At 51.5% G+C, this 21,448-nt stretch overlaps 1 long non-coding RNA gene and 1 pseudogene across 1 annotated transcript; both read left to right on the top strand.

Annotated features, from left to right (window-relative positions):
• The first annotated feature begins 2,507 nt into the window (after positions 1-2,507).
• Positions 2,508-17,564, top strand: LOC138723291 (1-phosphatidylinositol 4,5-bisphosphate phosphodiesterase beta-2-like; annotated as a pseudogene).
• On the top strand, positions 8,593-10,042 carry LOC138723136 (uncharacterized). Its single transcript, XR_011337820.1, has 3 exons — positions 8,593-8,673; positions 8,757-8,853; positions 9,989-10,042. It is a non-coding gene; the product is annotated as an uncharacterized lncRNA (long non-coding RNA).
• Positions 17,565-21,448: the final 3,884 nt, after the last annotated feature.

Below are 21,448 nucleotides of genomic sequence, written 5' to 3' on the forward strand. Positions count from 1 at the left end.
AGCATAGCGAGCTGTCTCCAGATCCGTGCAATCAGCCCTGACGAGCGAGTTTAGTTGCTACAGTGAGGAGGGGGAGGGAAGGCTTATTTTTAACTGGAAGTGACACAAGTGAGGCTGGAATAGCTCTCTCTGCCGCCTTGCCATCACCAAGCCTGTGTGTGAGCGAGCGGCTAAGCACGGTTAAGTATGGAGACGGGGCTGAAAATGGGGCTGGTGTGTGTCACAGGGGGTGTGGGGCTGGGGCACGTTCCGCGGGATGACAGGGTGTGTTGTATGGAAGGATGGAGCATGTTGAATGGAAGGACGAAGCACGTCGGCAGGAGGATTGAGCATGTTGGATGGAAGGACGAGCGCGTCAGGTGGGAGGATGGAGCACGTTGGGTGGAAGAATGGGGCATGTCAGTTGCAAGAAGGGAGTGCGTTAGATGGAAGGAGAGGGCACACACTCCCGTGTCGTACCCAGCAATCCTTGATAACGTTTATCTACTTCTCTTTCCCAGCAGGGTCAACCCTTTTCCCTGCCCTGCTCCTCCTGGTGCCTCTCTCCCTGCCATTTCTCTTTCCCTTCCTAACTCTCATTCCTGTTCCTTCTCCCATCCTTCATCTTCCCACCCCTTCCTCTCATCCCAGCCTGACCCTGCTCTCCTCTCGCCCCTCCTTCCCCGCCGATCTTTCCCCCTGTTCTGGATCTGGGGGATTTTTTCTCACGCTCCCCGGCAGATGTGGCAGCGTTGGGGACTGTCTTGTCCAGGAACAGCTCTAGCTGGAGTCGGAAAAAATCCTAGCGTGGTTTCCCAGGCAGCAGGAACGGATTGCTGAGAGAATCTCAATCTCCAGCGGCTTTTGTCTCGTGGTAGTGACTTTTATTCTTTCTGTTTGTGACATTTGGTACCGTACAGTTGTCAGCAGCGATCGAGAGCCTCAAGTTGAGTCGATGATTATAAAATCAGAGCCACCGTATTTGTATTATCATATTAAAGGGACGCTGCCTATGTTTAAATACAGGTTTGGCTTGATTTGCAGAATCTTGTGTGCATCAAATGTTGTGCTGAATTTCTGTCTGAATTAGAAAAGAGCCTGGTTTGATGTGTTTGATTTAAACAGTCTGCGCTGGGTATTGGAAATAGAAGTAAATAGCTCTTGCCTGCAAACCACAAGGTGCAAGGAGGCTGCTTAAATCCAGCCCTTCTCACTGAAATGCAAAATCTACATGGATTGTTATGAGCTGTTGCACTTCAAATCACTATTTTTAGCGTGTGAATCTTGTTTGCTCTGGGTGCAGTGCTCCTTTAAACCACCTGTCTGCTACGGCGGCGTCTTTATGAGCAAAGATTGATGCTGGATAAAGCAAATGTCACAGGTACCCGGCGGGTTGTGGTGTTGGAATTGATTCCATTTGGTTGTTTTTAAGATGTCTATTAGAAACCAATAAGGTAGGGGCTGGCCGTGTCAGTTCCTCACCCTAGAATTGGCCGTGGACTTAGCAGATGATGCTTTCTGGGTTCAGGGAGCACCTTGTGGTGTGTGGGATCAACATGTGGTCCAGGGGCTGATGGTCAGGGGTAGGGATTTAATGTAAATCCCCAAGTGTGGTGGCTCTGGTTATGCAAATGGACCTGCTGGAATGCTGCCACTGCGCTGGCTGGGGCCAAAATGTCACCTGGGCTTTAAAGATTTGCATGGTGAAGTCTAGAATCGTTCTCCTTATGGGGAACAACTACCTGAAAGGAGGTTGTGGAGACGAGGGAGCTGGGCTCTTCTCCCAAGGATGAGAGGGAATGGCCTCAAGCTCCGCCAGGGGAGGTTCAGGCTGGACATTAGGAAAAACATTTTCATGGAAAGGGTCATTGGTCACTGGAACAGGCTGCCCAGGGAGGCGGTTGAGTCACCTTCCCTGGAGGGGTTTAAGGGACAGGTGGACGAGGTGCTGAGGGACATGGGTTAGTGATTGATGGGAATGGTTGGACTCGATGATCCAGTGGGTCTTTTCCAACCTGATGATTCTATGAAATCTTCACCATATTCTCAAACACTTAATTGCAGCCAAAAAAGACGATCGAGTTATGTCCATTAATCAGCCCTCCTGCCTGCTCCAAGGCATGTGGCTGCACGAGGCCATAATTCATTAAAACACACCGATCATTGGTTTGATGGATGACTTTTTACTGCTTGTAACTCTCTCATAACCACAAATTCACCATGGCCGGTTCTTCACTGTGAGGTTCTTAAAAGTTTATAGAACCTTATTTTTCCCAGAGAAGTAGATTAGACCTTGGGAAGAAATGTTTTGCTGTGAGGGTGGGGAGGCCCTGGCCCAGGCTTCCCAGAGCAGTGGTGGCTGCCCCATCCCTGGAGGGGTTCAAGGCCAGGTTGGATGGGGCTTGGAGCCCCTGATCTAGCAGGAGGTGTCCCTGCCCATGGCCGGGGTGGGACAGTATGGTCTGTGAGGTCCCTTCCAACCCAACCCATTCCGTGATTCTGTGATACAAAGCACTGACCTGGGCTGCATGTGCTCAGTCTGGGCAGGTGATGTGGCCAAAAAGGAACCAGAGCAAGAGGAGGAGCCTCTCAGAAACCTGGATGAAGAGGAAATTAAAAAGATGCAGTCAGATGAGGTACTGTCACTGATTTTCTGTACCTTTCTGGTCTTTTTCCTGGCCACCAGCTTTCTCTGGGGCCTCACCACACTGAATAGAGATGAACCCAAAATGGGGTCTTTCCTTCCCCCACACAACACTGCTTTTGCAGGGGACGCTTGGTCAGGGCAGCCACCAGAGTCCTTTGGTTGTGAAGCCCAAGAGTGTTTTGTTTCATCTCCAGGACGAGTCTGTACATTCATCTTCTCTTGGGTTTTGTTTTCTGCACAGGGCACTGCTGGTTTGGAAGTGACAGCGTACAAGGAGATGTCCAGCCTGGTTAATTATATACAGCCGATCAAATTCGACTCCTTTGAAGTCTCTGCCTGTAAGTCAACTCAGTCCTTTCAGAATCCCAAGTAATTCCATCACTGAATCATAGAAAATGAGTTGGAAGGGACCTCAAAGCCCTGGCCCAGGTTACCCAGAGCAGGGGTGGCTGCCCCATCCCTGGAGGGGTTCAAGGCCAGGTTGGATGGGGCTTGGAGCCCGTGATCCAGTGGGAAGTGTCCCTGCCCATGGCAGGGGTGGGACTGGATGGGCTTTGAGGTCCCTTCCAACCCAAACCATTCCAGGATTCTGTGATAGGAAACGGGATCCTATAGAAAGTGGTAATAAATGGGCCAAGTGCTTGCTGGGTCTGTCAATCCACACACACAGAATGGGGGCCTGCAAATGCCTTTCCTCTAAACATTTTCTTATCTCCCTTTTCTAGAGAAGAGCCGCAGCTATGTCATCTCTTCCTTTACTGAACTGAAGGCTTATGATCTGCTAACCAAGTTTCCAGTACAATTTGTGGAGTATCCTTTTGGCAGCCTTTGTCCAACTGAGTTGTTTATAAGGAGCATGGGGTCCTGTGAGGATTGCGTGAGGCTGAGGAATATCTAGCTGGCTTCTGGTTCCAGAACCAGGTGAACTCTTCGTTAGGGATGTAAAGTGGGTTGGTGCTGGAGAGGTAGGATCTTCCAAAGTGGCTTGGGACCGATTCAGAGAGATTCTTGAGAGGATATGTTCTGCTGTAGTGAACACCAAGGCTGCTTGAGTGCAAAGGGCATGGGAAGGGAGCCTGATGTTGCTGGGGCCTCTCTTGTCTGGAAGGCTCTGAGCATTTGGTAGTAGAACTTAAACAATTTTCACAATCTGAATGCACAAGCCAGCCCCAGGGTACATGATGAGTTCTCCAGAGTTGTTTCTGATAGAGCGGCTGTAGATACAACAAGCGACAGATGAGCCGAATCTACCCCAAAGGCACCCAGATGGACTCCTCCAATTACATGCCCCAGATGTTCTGCAACGTCGGCTGTCAGATGGTGGCCCTCAACTTCCAGACGATGGGTGAGCGTCATGTTGGCTTCCAGCTGCTGGGTGGGTGAGGCTGCGTGCTCGCCTTCCCTGTCTCTTCCTCTGCTGCTCTTCCCTTCTGCTGCCTTTCCCCTGGGTGCATTTACTCTGCCTGCCTTCTCCCAGAGTGTTGTTCCTTGACTCCATCTCCTGCAGACCAAAAGCTCTGTTCTAGGCCCAGCACACACGGATGCTGGTCCCACTGGTGCACGCACACAGACACGTTCTCCTCTCACCCAGCATCCAGGTGCCTTCTCTGGCTGTCCTGTTATGGGATGTCAGAGAGAATAATGTGCACGAATGCATCAGAAGCTCCTACTCCTCCTGAGCTGCTCCCTCTCTTGAAAGCAGCTGGCAGGGCTCCATCTGGCTACGGCACTGGCCCGTCTGGGCTATAATTTCCGCTACTTTGACCTGAACGGGGCAGAAAAGCCTTTCTTTGCTGCACAAGCAGCACGAGAAGTAGAGAAAAGCCTCCAGAGTAAGCTATTCTTTACTCCTCTCCTCAGGGGAGTGTCTTGTGTACAGAGTGTGCAGGACCAGCTGTAGGGTTAAAAAAATCAACTTTAAAAGGGAGAGAGTGAGAGATTGGTTACAAAGAGGATCTCGTAGTCAAGACAAGTGCAGAAAGCACAAGGCAGTGTTGTCAAGAGAACTGGAAGGGGAGAGCATGGTCTGAGAGGAGGCTTAAAGTGAGGAGCAGAGAAGTTCAGACAACTATTGACTTCACACCCAAAACAGCAGGTGCTTCTTAAAGCAGAGTGTCAGGGTTTAGCCCTGGCCTGGCTGATTTTGGCAGCTAAAACCAAGCAGTTGAGCACCCGATACCCTCCTCTCCTACCCCCAGGGAAAGGGAAATGAGAAGAGAAGACTTGTGGGTTAGAAACTAAAACTGCAGCTTTAATGAAATAATAATAATAAGACAGAAAATAACCAGGAAATAATAAAATATCTAGAACTATATGACATCAGGCCCCGACTCCTCACTGACTGTATCCCCACAAATGCCGCAGAGCAGACACGAGGGGAAGGGTCTGGGGTAGGTAGCTGGCCTCAGGAGCTGGATTTGGGACTGCACGGATCCAGGGTCAGGAGTAAATAGACAGGCAAGGTTCTCGCTGGGCGTTTGCCGTCGCAAAAGAGGGCGAGGCCCTCATGATCTCTGTTTCATCCTAAGTAGGATGTGTATGGGTTGGAATCCTCTGCTGGTCTGTTTGGGGTCACCTCTCCTGCCCACCCCTCCCTGCACGTGTGACCTTTTTCACCTCTTTGAGCTCCATCAGCTCAGGGTGGCCTTGGTTTCCGTAGGAATAAGAACAAGCCTTGGCCTTTCTGCATCCCTGTGCCCCGTGTGATCACTGCTAGAGAAGCCATCTGAAAAACATGCAGTTATCATTCAGAAACTGAAGTTGCTCAGACGAGACTTTGCTGAAGTCAGAAACTGATTCTGCTTCAGCTCAAACCACACCAGTAGGTTTTGGTTTCATTCCACTCGTGCTTTATGGTGCAGGCATCAGCAAACGCCTCACCTTTCTCACCACAGCTGCTGTGATATTCCTCCCCATAGGGTGCCGAGAGGCTTAATTAGTTTTTGAAACAGCTTTGTGAGCCTTTAGCGAGCAGGGGCTGTAGACGTACATCGTCTTCCAGCTCCCTGGTAGCCACCTGAGGAGGTGACATTTTCCTCGGTGTCTCCTCTGTATCTCAGATGTCCCCATGCAGCAGAACATGGCCCTCTTTGTGTTCAACGGCCAGTGTGGGTATCTGCTCAAGCACGATTTCATGTGGCGCCCGGACAAGCAGTTTGACCCCTTCTCCGTGGACCGCATTGACGTGGTGGTGGCCAGTACCCTGTCTGTCACGGCAAGTACAAGTGGCGCGGTTGTTCCTCCCTGACAGCTGCTTCCTGGCACCGCGGACAGAACTGGCATCTCCATCCCTGCTATGTATTACTCAGCAGGGCTCTTGGGGGCAAATGAGCCCGTAGAGTCCTGTGGCAGAGGGTTTCCATGGCAATTCCCAGCCTTTTCGCTATCTTAAATCAATCATCATCACATGAAAATGGAAAATTACCATCTGCCACACAGAAGTAGCCAAGGCTGCGGTGATGGGGAGCGGGGAGCTTGGAGGAAGCGCTGCAGCAAGAAACATGGGTGGAAGTGAAAGAAAAGCCTCTTGTGGACTGGAAGCTGCATCAGGAACGATGGTTTGGGGTGGGAATGGTTTGACTTTGGGATGAAGGAATGGGTGAGGTCTTCTGTTTAATTCTTTTCAGCAGTTTCTAATTCTGTTTCTTCTTGTTGGTAGATACTCTCTGGCCAGTTCCTCTCAGACCACAGTGTGAAGACTTATGTGGAAGTGGAGCTGTTTGGGTTCCCCAGGGACACGAAACGCAAATACAGAACCAAACCGACCTCCACTGCCAACTCCATTAACCCTGTGTGGAAAGAGGAGGCTTTTGTTTTTGAAAAGGTAATAGCATTTGATAGTCATTTAGACAGAGAATCCTTGGCTGGCCACAAGTGCTGCCTCCTGAGGGGTCAGTGGTGATGGCAGGGACTGGCTTCTGGAGAGCTCAGTCATGGCTTGAGACACACGAGGTGATGTGTGGTGTTCTCTTGACGATATCCAAACCACACTGGCCCAAGCAACTCTCCATCAATAGTTCCCTGAATGGACACGGGAACATTGGAGGTGTTTAAGGGACAGGTGGATGAGGTGCTAAGGGGCATGGTTTAGTGTTTGATAGGAATGGTTGGACTCGAAGATCCAGTGGGTCTTTTCCAACCTGGTTATTCTATGATTCTATGATTTCTGGGAATATCAGGCATCAAAAGTTTGTGCTGCACATCCCTGGAGGTGTCCAAGGCCAGGTTGGATGGGGTCTGGAGCCCCTGATCCTGTGGGAGGTGTCCCTGCCCATGGCAGGGGTGGGACTGGGTGGGCTTTGAGGTCCCAAACCATCCCAAACCATTTTGTGATTCTTCCACACACTTTCCAGGCTTCAGATCCAGCAGAATACTTTTTAATTAATTTTGTGGGAGAAGAAAACCGGGGAGGAGGGAGGAGCCCTTCTGACAAGTTCATTCCCTTCACTGGTGAATTGGTTCATGGAAGCTGAGGTTTGGAGGCTTGTTCTCCCCGTTTATTCTTTAGGTAAACTAAATAGGCAGGGTCTTCCTTGGAGAGGCAGCCGTGCTTTGATGGAAGGAGGAGAGAATTAAGTTCTCCTTGGCGAAGCTGGTTTGCTGTTAGGAGTGAGAGGTGAGGATGCTGGTGCCTTACTCTGTTTTTCCCTTAGATCATGATGCCTGAGTTGGCGTGACTCAAAATTGTGGCCTGGGAGGAAGGAGGGAAGTTCATTGGACATCGCATCATCCCCGTTATTGCAGTGCATTCAGGTAAGCACGGTCACAATTCCTTCAGCTTTTGCACCCTTGAAGTCTCTCCACTGGAAGCTGTGAAGAAGAGGCAAAACATGCAGATGTTCCTCATCTCCATTCCTGTCAGCAGTGGAGGCGTCAAATTCATCCTGTCACAGCCTTGGCTTCATTCCATGATGCATCCGCATGGAATTTGTTTTGCACTTGGAGCACGTGGACGAGACAGGACAGGGATTAACCCAGCTCACCTCCTCTGCTTTCTGCTTCCAGGCTACCACCACGTTTGTCTCCGCAGTGAAAGCAACATGCCGCTCACCATGCCTTCTCTGTTCGTGTACCTGGAAGTAAAGGACTACGTTCCCGACACTTGGGCAGGTAGGATGCACGTGAGGGTTGCTCTGGCTTTATCCAAACTGTGATCCAGCAGCAATTTTCCAGCCCCGAGGGCTGCTTTCCTTAATTCCTGCACAGGCTGGGACCTGAGTGCGTGCCAGCATCCTGTCACACCCTTGCTTTTGTTGGAAGAGGCTGGATGCTTGCGCTGTGGCTGTGACTGGATCCCTGTAGGGGCCGAGGCACACGCACCTGAGGCAGAGCGGGTGTAACTGTGTCCCGTTTGGCATGGGGTCATCTCTTTCCTGCTTCATCCAGTGGCAGGGGGAGCGTGGAGGTGGTCACTATCAGAGCCTGACAGCAGTAGGGCTCGAGGGAGCGTAGGCATGTTCTTCCCTGTTTCTTGCTGGTGCTGGGATAAAGGGATTTTCCCTTTCAAAAGGAAATGGTCAAACCACCCCCGAAACCAGAAGAGGCCACGGAGATGATCCAAGGTCTGGAGAACCTCCCATATGAGGACAGGTGCAAAGAGTTGGGGTTGTTCATCCTGGAGAAGAGAAGGCTGCGGGGAGACCTTAGAGCAGCTTCCAGGTCTAAAAGGGGCTCCAGGAAAGCTGGGGAGGGGCTCTGGATCAGGGAGGGCAGGAACAGGATGAGGGGAATGGTTTTCAGCTGAGCGAGGGGAGATGGAGATGATATCTTGGGGAGAAATGTTTTGCTGTGAGGGTGGGGAGACCCTGGCCCAGGTTACCCAGAGCAGTGGTGGCTGCCCCATCCCTGGAGGGGTTCAAGGCCAGGTCGGATGGGGCTTGGAGCCCGTGATCCAGTGGGAGGTGTCGCTGCCCATGGCAGGGGTGGGACTGGATAGGCTTTGAGGTCCCTTCCAAGCCAAAACTTCCACAATTGGGCTCTCCAACCCCATTAAGTTCTTCAGCCTGCAATACAAGAGATCAGTTAAGCTGAAGGATGGCTCAGTGGACGTAAGCTCTTCCAGGTTCTTTTGCTGTCTCTAAACAGGTTGCATGTTTCCAGCCTGAAATAATGGAGTTGATGTTTGTTTTAGAGGCTTGGCCCACAGAAGAACCTCTCATCTGCTGAAAGTAATGGGATACCAGACTCTGCTGGGAGATGCAGCATTCCTGTTTCAAATGGGCCTGCAGGTAAAGGTGTGGGTTTGAGGGGACCTCAAAGCAGAAGGGAAAGCCTGTGCACTCAACAGGCTGGAAAAAGACAGCGCTGGAGGGTGAGGATCCTTGGTAATGGAGTCAGAACCTCTCAAGCCAAGTCACCAGCTTGGAATTATTGGGAGAAGTTGTAGTTACTGGGACTCTTGTGGCTGGGGCAAGTGTGACATGCACAGGGCTTTTCATCCACAAAAAAAAAGTCATGCCAGGTGAGACCCCTGAGACCACCAGGAGACGGGTTGCTGGCCCAGCCAGCACAAGCATTGTGTCTCCCCTCCAAGGCAGGGCCAGGGTAGCGCTGCTGTTCCCTGTGTGATCCTGGATGATCCTGAAGGCTCTGATGGGCAACCTCCGTTTTCCAGGTTCAGCACAGAGTTCCCTGGGTGAAAATTATGTTAAGAGAAACCACTGTCCATAGAAGAACTGACTCATGGCAGAGCCACATCTTCAGTGTGAAATGGCAGGTTGATGAGTTTGAGCAAAGACAGGATAATATGGATATTTCTGAGACAAATGGCTTGTTTTATCCCACCGTATCTTACTGTTCTTCACCTCTTCGTTGTTCTTTTCAAGGGTCTCTTTCTGTACTTTGTTGTTGATTTCTAACATTTTAAGTATGTTTAGATCCCCCTGGAAACACTTTAGACTTCTGAAACTGGCCCAGGTTGCCCAGAGCAGTGGTGGCTGCCCCATCCCTGGAGGGATTCAAGGCCAGGTCGGATGGGGCTTGGAGCCCCTGATCCAGTGGGAGGTGTCGCTGCCCATGGCAGGGGTGGGACTGGATAGGCTTTGAGGTCCCTTCCAAGCCAAAACTTCCACAATTCTATAATTTATTACTAGGTTTAAGAAGCACGATTCCATGATTCTCTGATTCTAAGCCACCACCAGCAATGTTCAGCTCGGGCAGGCTCTCTGCAAAGGCAGAGAATCCTGTTCCCTTTCTGCTGTGCCTGTTAACAAAGTTCCCAAGCACTTTAGCATCTCGGCAGCTTAATTAGTTCCTGTGGCTTCACACCAACATCCTTCCCATGGCCCACATTCCCTTCAGTGTCTGTTTTCAACCTGAAAGTCCAGGATAGAACGTAAACAGGAACCTCTTTTGTGATTTCAGGAGCAGCAGCTTTCACCAAGGATGAAAGTGTGATAGAAGTGACACAGATTACAGGTAACTCCTCTCGTGCTGTTCCTGTGGCCTTGGCAGTCATCTCGCATTCCCTCTCCCAAATTTCTGAGTGTGATGAAGACAAAGCCTGGCTTGCAACTTAAAAAAGACCTGACCCGACCCTGCGTGTTGTAGTCAGCACTAAAGACCAATCCCATGTGTCTCTGGGGTCCTGGTTTCCCTGCCTGTGGCACCATTTGCCCCACGGCCGCAGTGCGTGACAAGCTCTCAGGCTGAACTCACAGCAGGTCTCGAGGAGAACAGAGCTTGGGGTCCCATGGTCTTACACAAGCTGGGCCGCTCTCATCGGCACAGGGAGTTCATAAGAGCTTTGCTCCTCTGGCTGCAGTTGTCATAGAATCACAGAATCACCAGGTTGGAAGAGACCCACATGGGTCATCGAGTCCAACCATTCCCATCAATCACTAACCCATGTCCCTCAGCACCTCGTCCACCCATCCCTTAAACCCCTCCAGGGAAGGTGACTCAACACCCTCCCTGGGCAGCCTCTGCCAGGGACCAATCACCCTTTCCAAGAAATTCTTTTTCCTAATGTCCAGCCTGAACCTCCCCTGGCGGAGCTTGAGGCCATTCCCTCTCGTCCTGTCCCCTGTCCCTTGGGAGAAGAGCCCAGCTCCCTCCTCTCCACAACCTCCTTTCAGGGAGTTGTAGAGAGCAATGAGGTCTCCCCTCAGCCTCCTCTTCTCCAGGCTAAACACCCCCAGCTCTCTCAGCCGCTCCTCTTCTTCTCCAGAAAGAGCAACACGCCACAGAGGTAAGGACCATGAGAGCCAACAGCAAATGTAACCAGGAGAGCAAAGAGAGCCTGAAAACTGAGTTCTTCACTAAACCGTGAGCTTGGAAATGTAGCCACAGGGCAGAAACCCCCTCTCAGAACCACTGTCAGGTCCACACAAGATAATTGAGACTGTAGACACTGATTCTTACTTGTTAGAAGCAGCAAAAATCCAACAGGAACATTTTTATAGGTCTGTAATTTGAGAGGAATTGAGCAGCGCTGCCCTGGAGCACATCAGGCTCCATCTTCAACTCCTCTGAGAGCCTGGCCTGTGGTTAACGTGGTCTTTATTGGCTTTGTGCTCTGCCAGTGCCCCATCTCTGGGTGTGTGAGGCTGTACCACACTTCTCACGGCTCCCACTTGCTGTGCCACCAGCCAGGTGACACGCAGGCGTGTTGAAGAACCACCTCTTAGCAGACCTCCAGGGACCACCTCTTAGCAGGCCTGGATTTCATTCCTTTTGGAATCCAGGAAGTGTTTGCTGTTTGGCTTGGTAAAAGACTTAAGCGTCCACGCGTGGTGTCACCAGTGAGTCCTGAAACCTCATCGGTGCTTCCCACACCCTTGGACCTCTCCAGCAAGAGATACAGCAATGCCTGTAGACAAGGTGCAGCCCACAAGGTGGAGATGAGAAATATGGGATAGGGCATCTCTTCCAGTGAAAGGGGGACAGTTCCAGGATTTGAAGGCCTTTTCCAAAGGACCTGGCATCATGTCTTAAGTCTTAGGTCCCCTGGTGCACTTTGGCTTGACAAGCACCTGGCAAGCTGTCTCCAAGACTGGCTGGTCTAGCGTGTGTCAACCCTGAGAGGGAAGAAAACCTGCTCTCGAGAAGCAGCTTTACCTGGAAGTCATGCTTATCGGCAGAGAAACCAAAGGAATAAGACATCCTTGTCTCACTCTGTCAAAGACTGTGAGATGTAGTGGGCAAGGCTACAAAAAGGAAATCCAACCCTGAAGCTGGAGAGGCGGGGTTTTCCCTTTTGGGCTGTCTCTGCAGGCAAGTCCGACTGCACGTTGGCTCTGCCAGGAGCTCCCACGAGAAGGCTCAGCCTCTTGTTTAGAAGGTAGGATCTGTTGCTGTTTCCCATCAACCCAAAAGCACAGCGAATCTGGTGCTGCCTCTTACACAGAGAGAAGGAACTGACCATAAAGGTAGCCTAGGGGCGGTGACATGGCTCGTAGAGCAGCCTCTGGCCTTGGTAGGTCACTCTGAAAGCACGATATGGTCTGTGGGCACATCTGACCTCGCTGTCATGGTGCATGGGTTTGCACAGAGCCTCTGAAATGAGCTGCCCTCTGGGATTTGGCACAGGGAGGGATAAAGCTAAATCCACTGGTAATTAAGTAGAGGTCCTGAGCTGTGTGTCATCTCGGTTTGGTTTTCATCTTGTTTTCATCCCTTGAACAGCAAGTCACCAAGATCATAGAGCTGGCCAGAGAGAAGCAGGCAGCTGAGCTGAAGGCGCTGAAGGACTCGTCAGAAAGGTAGACTTGGTATTTGAATAATAAAGTAATAATGCATGAATAATGAAGCAATAATAATCTTGCCTGGGGTAGCATTTTCTGCTGGATCACAGCGCCCTGTGCTACAGGAAGGAGGGGTATACACGGGAAGAGAAGTGTTTGTGCTGGAAGGAACCTCAAAGCCCATCCAGTCCCACCCCTGCCATGGGCAGGGACACCTCCCACTGGATCAGGGGCTCCAAGCCCCATCCAACCTGGCCTTGAACCCCTCCAGGGATGGGGCAGCCACCCCTGCTCTGGGCAACCTGGGCCAGGGCCTCCCCACCCTCACAGAAAAACATTTCTCCCCAAGATCTCATCTCAGTCTTCCCCCTTGCAGCTGAAAACTGTTCCCTCTTGTCCTTTCCCAGCCCTCCCTGATCCAGAGCCCCTCCCCAGCTTTTCTGGAGCCCCTTTCAGTCCTGGAAGCTGCTCTAAGGTCTCCCCGCAGCCTTCTCTTCTCCAGGCTCAACAACCACAACTCTCTCAGCCTGGCCTCTGCTAGAGGTGCTCCAGCCCTCAGATCATCTCGTGGCCTCCTCTGGAGTCACTCCAACAGCTCCATCTCCTATGTTGGGCGCCCCAGAGCTGGATGCAGAACTCCAGGTGGGATCCCACGAGAGCAGAGTCTTTTACTTTGGTGAGAAACTGAGGAAGAAGTGATGGGACTCAAGGTCTCACACAGTTGCCCAGCAGCAGGGGTGGGACGAGAGCTTTCACCTTGTTATCTCCAGAACAGTGTCTGTGCCCCGAGACACCAACAGGGTACAAGCAGTCGAGCTGCCTTGACTGACAAACTCAGAAAGACTGGAAAGAACCCTGCAGGTTATTGGATGTCATCTGTCTGCTGTGGTCAGTCCATCATATATAATCCCTTCCAGGGACTGATCAGCTCAGCCTTCTAAGAGAATCGAGCCCCGCTGCTTAAATAAACTGGCAGAATCAATTCACTGACTTCTAGCCAGGCACTTGTCCATTTGTTCTTGCAATAACTTTGTCCTGAAGCTAAAATCCTCACTCATTCCTGCTTCCCATTGTATCCTCTCTCAGCCTTTAGTTGCTAAATCAGACAAAGGTTCCTCTTTTTGTGACAGATTCGTTTTCTCTCGGCTATTCAGCATATTCAGACAAGGGTAAGAAAACCAGGGCAAGCCAGGAGTAATGGGTCGTTAATAGTACAGTGTCATTTAGTAGAGAAACAGCTGGTTGTGAGGAACTCCAGGAAGATTTAAAGATCTCGAGCAACAGGCAATAAAATGGCACTTAGATTTGGGATGAATAAATAGAAACGAATGCTAACGGAAAACCAAACTGTACAAGGGCTGAGCTGTTGTCATTCGGGAAGGAGATCTTGATTCTGCCCCTCTGCTCCGCTCTGGATGGGACTTGGAGCTCCTGATCCAGTGGGAGGTGGCAGGGGTGGAACTGGATAGGCTTTGAGGTCCCTTCCAACACAAACTACTGTGTGATTCTGTGAAAACCAAGAGCCAAGTCAGCATTGTGCCACCACATCCATCACCGTGAAGTCACTTGTTCAGTATGTGATCAGGAACAAAAGGCTTTAAAAGAGCAAGAAGGGGGCGGCAAGGAGAGTCAGCACCGAGGACTCATTTCAGCACAGAAAGTATCTGAGCAGGACTCAGCTTGGAGAGCAGATGAGTGAGGGGGATGCGCCAAAGTGCATAAAATCATGAGTGGTGTAAGAAAATGAATGGGGAAGTGATTACTCATGGTCTGTTGTAAGAGACCTGTGGAGCACCCAGTGAGGTTCTCAGGGAGCGTGACTAGTGTCACACAGCTTAGAAATGAAGCTCTTGTCCTCTCAGGGCAAGGAGCTTTGCAGTCCAGCTGAACGCCCAGCTAAGAGACATCCATGGGAGTTAAATGTGTAGGAGCTGGAGGACACTGGAAACTGGGAGGGTGGATGAGGGGGAAAATCGCCCTATGCTTATTCTCTTTCCTACGCTTCCCTTACGTGTTTATTTCTTCTGCTGTTGGAAGCAGGACCCCGGACTGATGGGTCACTCTTGCTGTCCTGGTGTAGTTGTGCTGCAAGAGGTGGCTGGGATGAAGTTCTGCTGGTGCCCAGCAGCCTCAGGTGCCCAGCAGCCTCAGGTGCCCAGCTAACACCTTGTAGTTAGCATTTTGATGCCACGCAGGGCACAGGTCTGAGGTTTTGTTCTTTCCGTTGTTCCTACTGGTTGGTCAAATGCTTTCTAAGTGTTAATGGGTTCTGCTTTGCAAGTCACATCCCATAGTTTATCTGCCTTTCTGGTGCTCCACGTCATCTTTTGAACTCTCCTACAGAACCACATAGCTCCTTCTTTGGTTTTTCTTTTTCATTTAGCAGTGTAAATCCTTCCAGCAAGTCTCCTGCTGCTCCAGAAGAACCCAGTACAACCCAGTTGTAACACATGGATTTTCTCCTGCCTTTTGTTATGACGCACTTTGAAAAGAAGAAAACATTACAGGACTTAAAATATTCTGCAGACTTAGGGCTTTCTGCTGCACAGTTGCTCAAGCTTTGCTCTCCCAGGCAGTCAAGCGCTCCAGAGAGCAGATGTGGAGAGCTGCATCAGTTTGAGGTTTGTAATCAATCTCTCAGCGCTCTCTTCTCTCCCCAGCAATATTAAAGACATTAAGAAGAAGCTGGAGGCAAAGAGAGTGGACCCAGTCCAGGCCATGATGAGGAGCACCAGCGACAAGGCTGCTCAGGAGAGGTACTAGGAGGGAACTGGGAAGGGATTGTCCCCATGGTCTGGGTGCTGTGAGGCTGCACCTCAAGTCCTGGGTTCAGTTTTGGGCCCCTCACTCCAAGAAGGACATTGAAGGGCTGGAGCGCGTCCAGAGAAGGGAACAGAGCTGGGGAAGGAGCTGGAGAACAGAGTTATGAGAGGTGGCTGAGGGTCCTGGGGGTGTTTAGCCCAGGAGGCTGAGGGGAGACCTCATCACTGTCTACAACTGCCTGAAAGGAAGTTGTGGTGAGGTGGGTGCTGGGCTCTTCTCCCAAGTAACAAGGGACAGGACAAGAGGGAATGGCCTCAAGTTGCACCAGGGCAGGTTCAGGTTGGACATCAGGAAAGATTTCTTCACAGAAAGGGTTCTCAGGCCCTGGCAGAGGCTGCCCAGGGCAGTGGTGGAGTCCCCAGCCCTGGGGGGGTTAAAGCCAGGTAGGCGAGGTTCTCAGGGATCTGGTTTAGTAGTGGGCAGGGACAGTTAGACTCAATAATCTCAAAGGTGTTTTCCAAACAAACAATTCCATGATTCTGTGGCATCGATAAACAGATTTTGTATAGAGATAACAGGTGGGTTATAGGTTTTCATGGATTTCCTTTCTTTAAAGGTTGAAGAAAGAAATTAACAACTCTCACATTCAGGAGGTGGTGCAAACCATCAAAATGGTAAGGCGTGTGCCCCTGCCCCAGCATCGCTCTCCTGTAAAGTAGGGGTGGCTGGTGGGTGGCACCAGCAAGGCTCCCAGACAGAGTGCAAGCTCTGAGGTGTTTAGAACCCCTTGAATTGCTGCTGCGACAAGATCTCTGAGTAACTAGTGAGGCCCTGGCCCAGGTTGCCCAGAGCAGGGGTGGCTGCCCCATCCCTGCAGGGGTTCAAGGCCAGGCTGGATGGGGCTTGGAGCCCCTGATCCCGTGGGAGGTGTCCCTGCCCGTGGCAGGGGTGGGACTGGATGGGCTTTGAGGTCCCTTCCAACCCAAACCATTCCAGGATTTTAATTCTGACACTTATTGTCCTTACTCACGACCTGCGAGTCCTTGAGGGTGCAGCCGATCCCCGAGCCTGGTCAGGGCTGCAGTGCAGATGGAGCCCTCTGGAATATTCTGCAGTGATGTTACAGGGATCTTTTTGCAGCACAATTAATGAGCATCTGCCCCCCGCATCTACTGGATGATGCACAAAGCTGTGAGAAAGGGAGGAGAAGATCCAGAGGTTCCCATCTTTGCCCTTTTCAGATGCAGCCCCTTGTAGAGCAGACTCGTGTGCACATGTGTGCTCGCTCTTGCTCTGCTTTCCTCGTTCAGGGCCTCGAGGAGGGCACAAACACCTTGGAGCCAGCAGAAATTGGTCAGAATTGGGAATGAGAGGGGTACAATGCCATGTGTTGTGTAAATCTCTGTCTTGTGCTCCAACTCTGTGTCTTGCTGCTGGAAGCTTGGGCTGGCTAAAGCATTTCCTTACAAACAACTTAAATTTAAGTGCTTTTTTAATGTATTCTTTTTAAAGGTAACAGAAAAGACAGCCAGGTATCAGCAGAAACTGGAAGAGAAGCAGGCAGAGAATCTGAGAGCAATCAAGGAGAAAGAAGGCCAGGTAAAGGCTCAGGGTCGTTGCTGTACAATAAATCCTGAACCCTCGAGGGGTTTCATCTTCCTTGTTCTTTAATTAATGCCTCACTCATGCTGCACACACACTGCAGCCGCCCACTCCTCTGGGCGCTGTATGAATGACTTAGATCCGCGTAGGCTCCTCTAGAACCACCTTCTAGGTCAGCGCTGCTACAGCCCCCACACCCCGTGCCAGCAGGAGCATTCACCTCGCCACAGAACCTCCCCCTGACTTGAAATTGTGGTGGAAACGCGTCTTTAAACAAGACAAATCTCACCCCTCCAAGCGCACAAAAGGCATTCCTGTTCGTTCAAGGTGGGTGTGCAGTCTGGATTCATCTCGCTGCAGATCAGAGTGACCCAACTCGGGATCCTCCCCCCTTTCACCTTCGGGGAGGGCAGAGTTTGCCAGGAGGATGGAGAAAAGTCCTTCAGCCCAGGGCCGAGACCAAAACTGTCACGTGCCAACATCTCCTCGCATCAGTCTCTCTCAGTGTAGGTTTTAATATCATTCCCAGCCTGACTTAGCTCCAGTGTTTGGAGAATGACATGAGGTCTCTCTTTGCAGCTCCAGCAGGAAGCACTGGCGGAGTACAAGGAGAAGTTGGAAAGACTTGAGTGTGGAGGTGCAGGAAATGGTGAAGAGCTGTGCCAGAGGAGGCTTTCCTGGAGAGCCAGAGACTCAGAAGGAAGCTGTTCAGAGCGTTCCTGAGGGAGATCAAGGCCCTACAGACCAACTGGAAGAAAAGAGCCTGGTGGCAGAGGTGTCAAGGCTCACATTTGCCATGCCTGGGCCCCCAGGAGCCAAAACAGACATTGAGATTGAAGAAAGCAGATTTTGAGAGAGGCTTCCTTTACTGTTCTACCTCAGGGAGGTTTATGGAGGAGTTAAAGACCAGCTTGACGAACTCCTCCTCTCCTGCTCTGGGGATCTCCTGAATCCTTCAGGAACGTACTTATTGTCCTAGACAGGACAATAAGCAGGAGGCTGAAGAGATCGTCCTTCAGCCTTAGCACGAAGGAGTTTAAGCAGCGTGAGGGACCCTGGCTGACGATGGGCTTGTTGGTGGCACTTACGGTGGCATTGACACTGAGAGTTCAGTCTGGATTCAGACTTCTTTTTTTAGAGTAACCCCCCCATTCATCACACACCTCTCTCCCCATCAGAGCTGGATCTCTGAATCAATTTAATGAGGTGCCGCTCTCCAGTAGCCCAGCTGAGAGAGAGCCTGGAATAAAGCCTCGGGGCACACGCAGGGCTGGGTGCCCTCAAACACTGATCTCCTGAAGTGCTGTTCCCTCCAACAACACTTAATCTGCGGGAGGAAGGGTTGGGTTGGTAGAACCTCACGCCAGTTCCTTCACACCCAGCACTGGCTCCGTCCCCCCCCAGCGCTGAGGATCCTTTTCAGGACAGTGAATCCAGCACATCAACCAGCATTTCCCACAGTGGAAATGGGCAACACCGGCGCTGGAGCTTGTCTGACCACAGACCTTCCAGCAGAACACGCTGAGGGGCCAAGTCCCGCCACCTTAGCCTTCAACAGGAAAAGGGAAGAGCAGGGATAGCAGGAGGGGGACAGTTTTGAGCTGAAAGAGGGGAGAGTGAGATGAGATCTTGGGGAGAAATGTTCTCCTGTGAGGGTGGGGAGGCCCTGGCCTAGGTTGCCCAGAGCAGGGGTGGCTGCCCCATCCCTGGAGGGGTTCAGGGCCAGGTTGGATGGGGCTTGGAGCCCCTGATCCAGTGGGAGGGGGTGGAACTGGATGTGCTGTGAGGTCCCATCCAACCACCACCACTCCGTGATTCCAAGTTCCTCTTGGTCACCTTGACACTTACACATTGAAGCCCAGAAGAGCTCTTTATAAAGAGAGCAGAGCCCTGCACGGTTGCCAGAGAGATTCTTTGACCTCAAGTAACCCCAGAATGGTCCCCAGAGACGTTCTTTGACCTACAGTAAGAAGGCCCTGGGTTTACTAGAGGTCAAAGAACGTCTCTGGGGACCATTCTGGGGTTACTTGAGGTCACCAATTAGGCCCTGGGGTTATTCGAGGTCAAAGAACATCTCAGATGACCATTCTGGGGTTACTTGAGGTCACCAATTAGGCCCTGGGGTTACTTGAGGTCAAAGAATGTCTCTGATGATCATTCTGGGGTTACTTGAGGTCAAAGAACATCTCCAATGACCATTCTGGGGTTACTTGAGGTCAAAGAACATCTCAAATGACCATTCTGGGGTTACCTGAGGTCACCAATTAGGCTCTGGGGTTACTTGAGGTCAAAGAACGTCTCTGATGACCATTCTGGGGTTACTTGAGGAGGTTGGTGAGAGTCGATGCTCCAGGCCTGGTCTGGCTCCCCAGGACAGCCTGTCCCCCACTGAGGTGCTTGGTGATACTGGAACCATGTGTTGTAACCATCTGACTTATTTATTTTCACCAAAACCCAAACCGCTGCGTTTATTAAAGAGCTGGATCACCTTATTTAATTGCAGTTGGTGGGGAGGGAGCAGCCGCAGGCGCTGCCTGCACGTCTTGGCAGAGACACCACCAGCCCTGCCCGCAAGTTCTCATTTTCAGCTTCTCCTGTTCTCAAACAGGTAGGGAGGTTAGTTTTTAAAACTCTTCTCGCACACGTTCTCCTCGGCGTGAGTTTGTTCCTTTCTGTGTGGCCCTTCCTGACCAAACAGAGCCAAGCAAATTCCAGTCCCCATCCCGCTCCTCCTGCCTTCCAGGTGTCCTTCCCTCAGCCCAAGCCAGTGTCCCCCTCCCCAGCTTTCCTGGAGCCCCTTTCAGCCATGGAAGCTGCTCTAACGTCTCTCCGCAGCCTTTTCTTCTCCAGGCTGAACAACCCCAACTCTCCCAGCTTCTCCTTGTACAGGAGGTTCTCCAACCCTCGGATCATCTCCATGGCCTCCTCTGCGCTCGCTCCAGCAGCTCCATGTCCTCCCTGTGCTGAGGATCCAGAAGGGGACACGGGGCTCCAGGTGGGTCTCCCCGAGCAGAATCCTTTGAACGTCCCACCCCCCATGTGCCACGTGGGGCAGCAGCTCAGGCTCCGTTTGCACGGAATGATCAAAAATTCTCTGCTTGCTCCTTAATAAAGAGACGGTGCTGATGTGACCGTTGCTACTCCAGGAGGCTCAGGAGCTGCTGTGTTAGAGACCCTCTCCCTGCCCCACGTGTGTCCTACGGAGTCAAGATTCACCACTTAGTCTTCACTGACAGAGGAGCATCTAGAGCCCAGCACTTGCTTTCTCCAGGCTACAGGAAATCTAGGGTTCTTCTCACCAGACAGAACAAACTTAAAAGCCAGGAGCCTCCTTTGCTGTAGGGTCCTGCAATTACAGAATCATTGAGGTTGGAAAAGCCCTTTGAGCTCATCCAGTCCAACCATCAGCCCAACCCCACTGTGCCAACTAAACCGTGTCCCCACGTGCCACATCTACACGTTTTCAAACCCCTCCAGGGATGGGGACTCCCCCGGGCAGCCTCTGCCAGGGCTTCCCTGCTCTTTTGGGAAGGAAATTTTCCCTCATATCTGATCTAAATGTCCCCTGGCACAACTTGAGGCCGTTTCCCATCACTGGCTGGGATACAGGCACCTCTAGAGAGGTTTGTCTCGTTCTGCAGAGCCCTGCTCGAGGAGACCGAGCTCCACTCCATTCCAACAAGCACAACTGCGAGATGAGATCAGCCCCAGCCTCCCTGTTTGATCCAGAAAATTGTTCCTCAAATGCAACCTCCTGTCTTCAAAGCTCTGCTCCATCCCGCCTGCCAGGGCTGTGGCAGCGCTGAGAAGAGTCGATACCGGAGAGGCTGACAGGACGGAAAAAGGAAAGGGAGCGGTTCAGGTAAAACATGACACAACCCAACAAGAAATAACCTTGTTGAGAGCGCAGATGAAAAGACATTTAGAGGAAAGAGCATCTCTGAGCGCAATCACCCACTGAAAAGGGGAGGAGCTCGTCAGAGAAGAGGCCGCATTCAGCTACGTGCTTGGATAGTGCTTGGCACACCAGAAATCCTGCTCCTGATGATTCCCATCCCCAACCTGCTCTGCTCATCCCATTCTCCTGAGGGGCTGCTGGTGCTGGAGATGCTCCTGGCCCTGGAGGCAGAGCTGCAATCTTCTAGCTAATCTGGGATTACCTGAGGCTTTGTGCTCGATTCCACCCTTAGCCAAGTAACAGAGTAATTAACTGGGGACGTGCCATGCACAGGCTTTGAGGGCTGCTCTGGGCAACCTGGGCCAGGGCCTCCCCACCCTCTCAGCAAAACATTTCTCCCCAAGATATCATCTCCATCTCCCCTCGCTCAGCTGAAATCCATTCCCCTCATCCTGTCCCTGCCCTCCCTGATCCAGAGCCCCTCCCCAGCTTTCCTGCAGCCCCTTTCAGTTCTGGAAGCTGCTCTAAGGTCTCCCCGCAGCCTTCTCTTCTCCAGGATGAACAACCCCAACTCTCTCAGTCTCTCCTCGTACAGGAGGTTCTTCAGCCCTCAGATCATCTCTGTGGCCTCCTCTGCACTCGCTCCAGCAGCTCCATGTCCTCCCTGTGCTGAGGATCCAGAACTGGACTCGGAGCTCCAGGTGGTTGTCTCCGAGTCGAGCAGAGGGGCAGGATCCCCTCCCTCCCTGCTGTTCCCACTGCTTCTGATAAAAGAATTTTTAGAACGTTATAACATACCTTAATGCAATCTTCACAGCTTTCACTTCCTGCTCTTGTCAGACTTAGGCCAAGGAATAAAATGGTGTTAAATGTTAA

The sequence above is a fragment of the Phaenicophaeus curvirostris genome, chromosome 8 (genome assembly GCF_032191515.1).
Source record: "Phaenicophaeus curvirostris isolate KB17595 chromosome 8, BPBGC_Pcur_1.0, whole genome shotgun sequence".
NCBI lineage: Eukaryota > Metazoa > Chordata > Aves > Cuculiformes > Cuculidae > Phaenicophaeus > Phaenicophaeus curvirostris.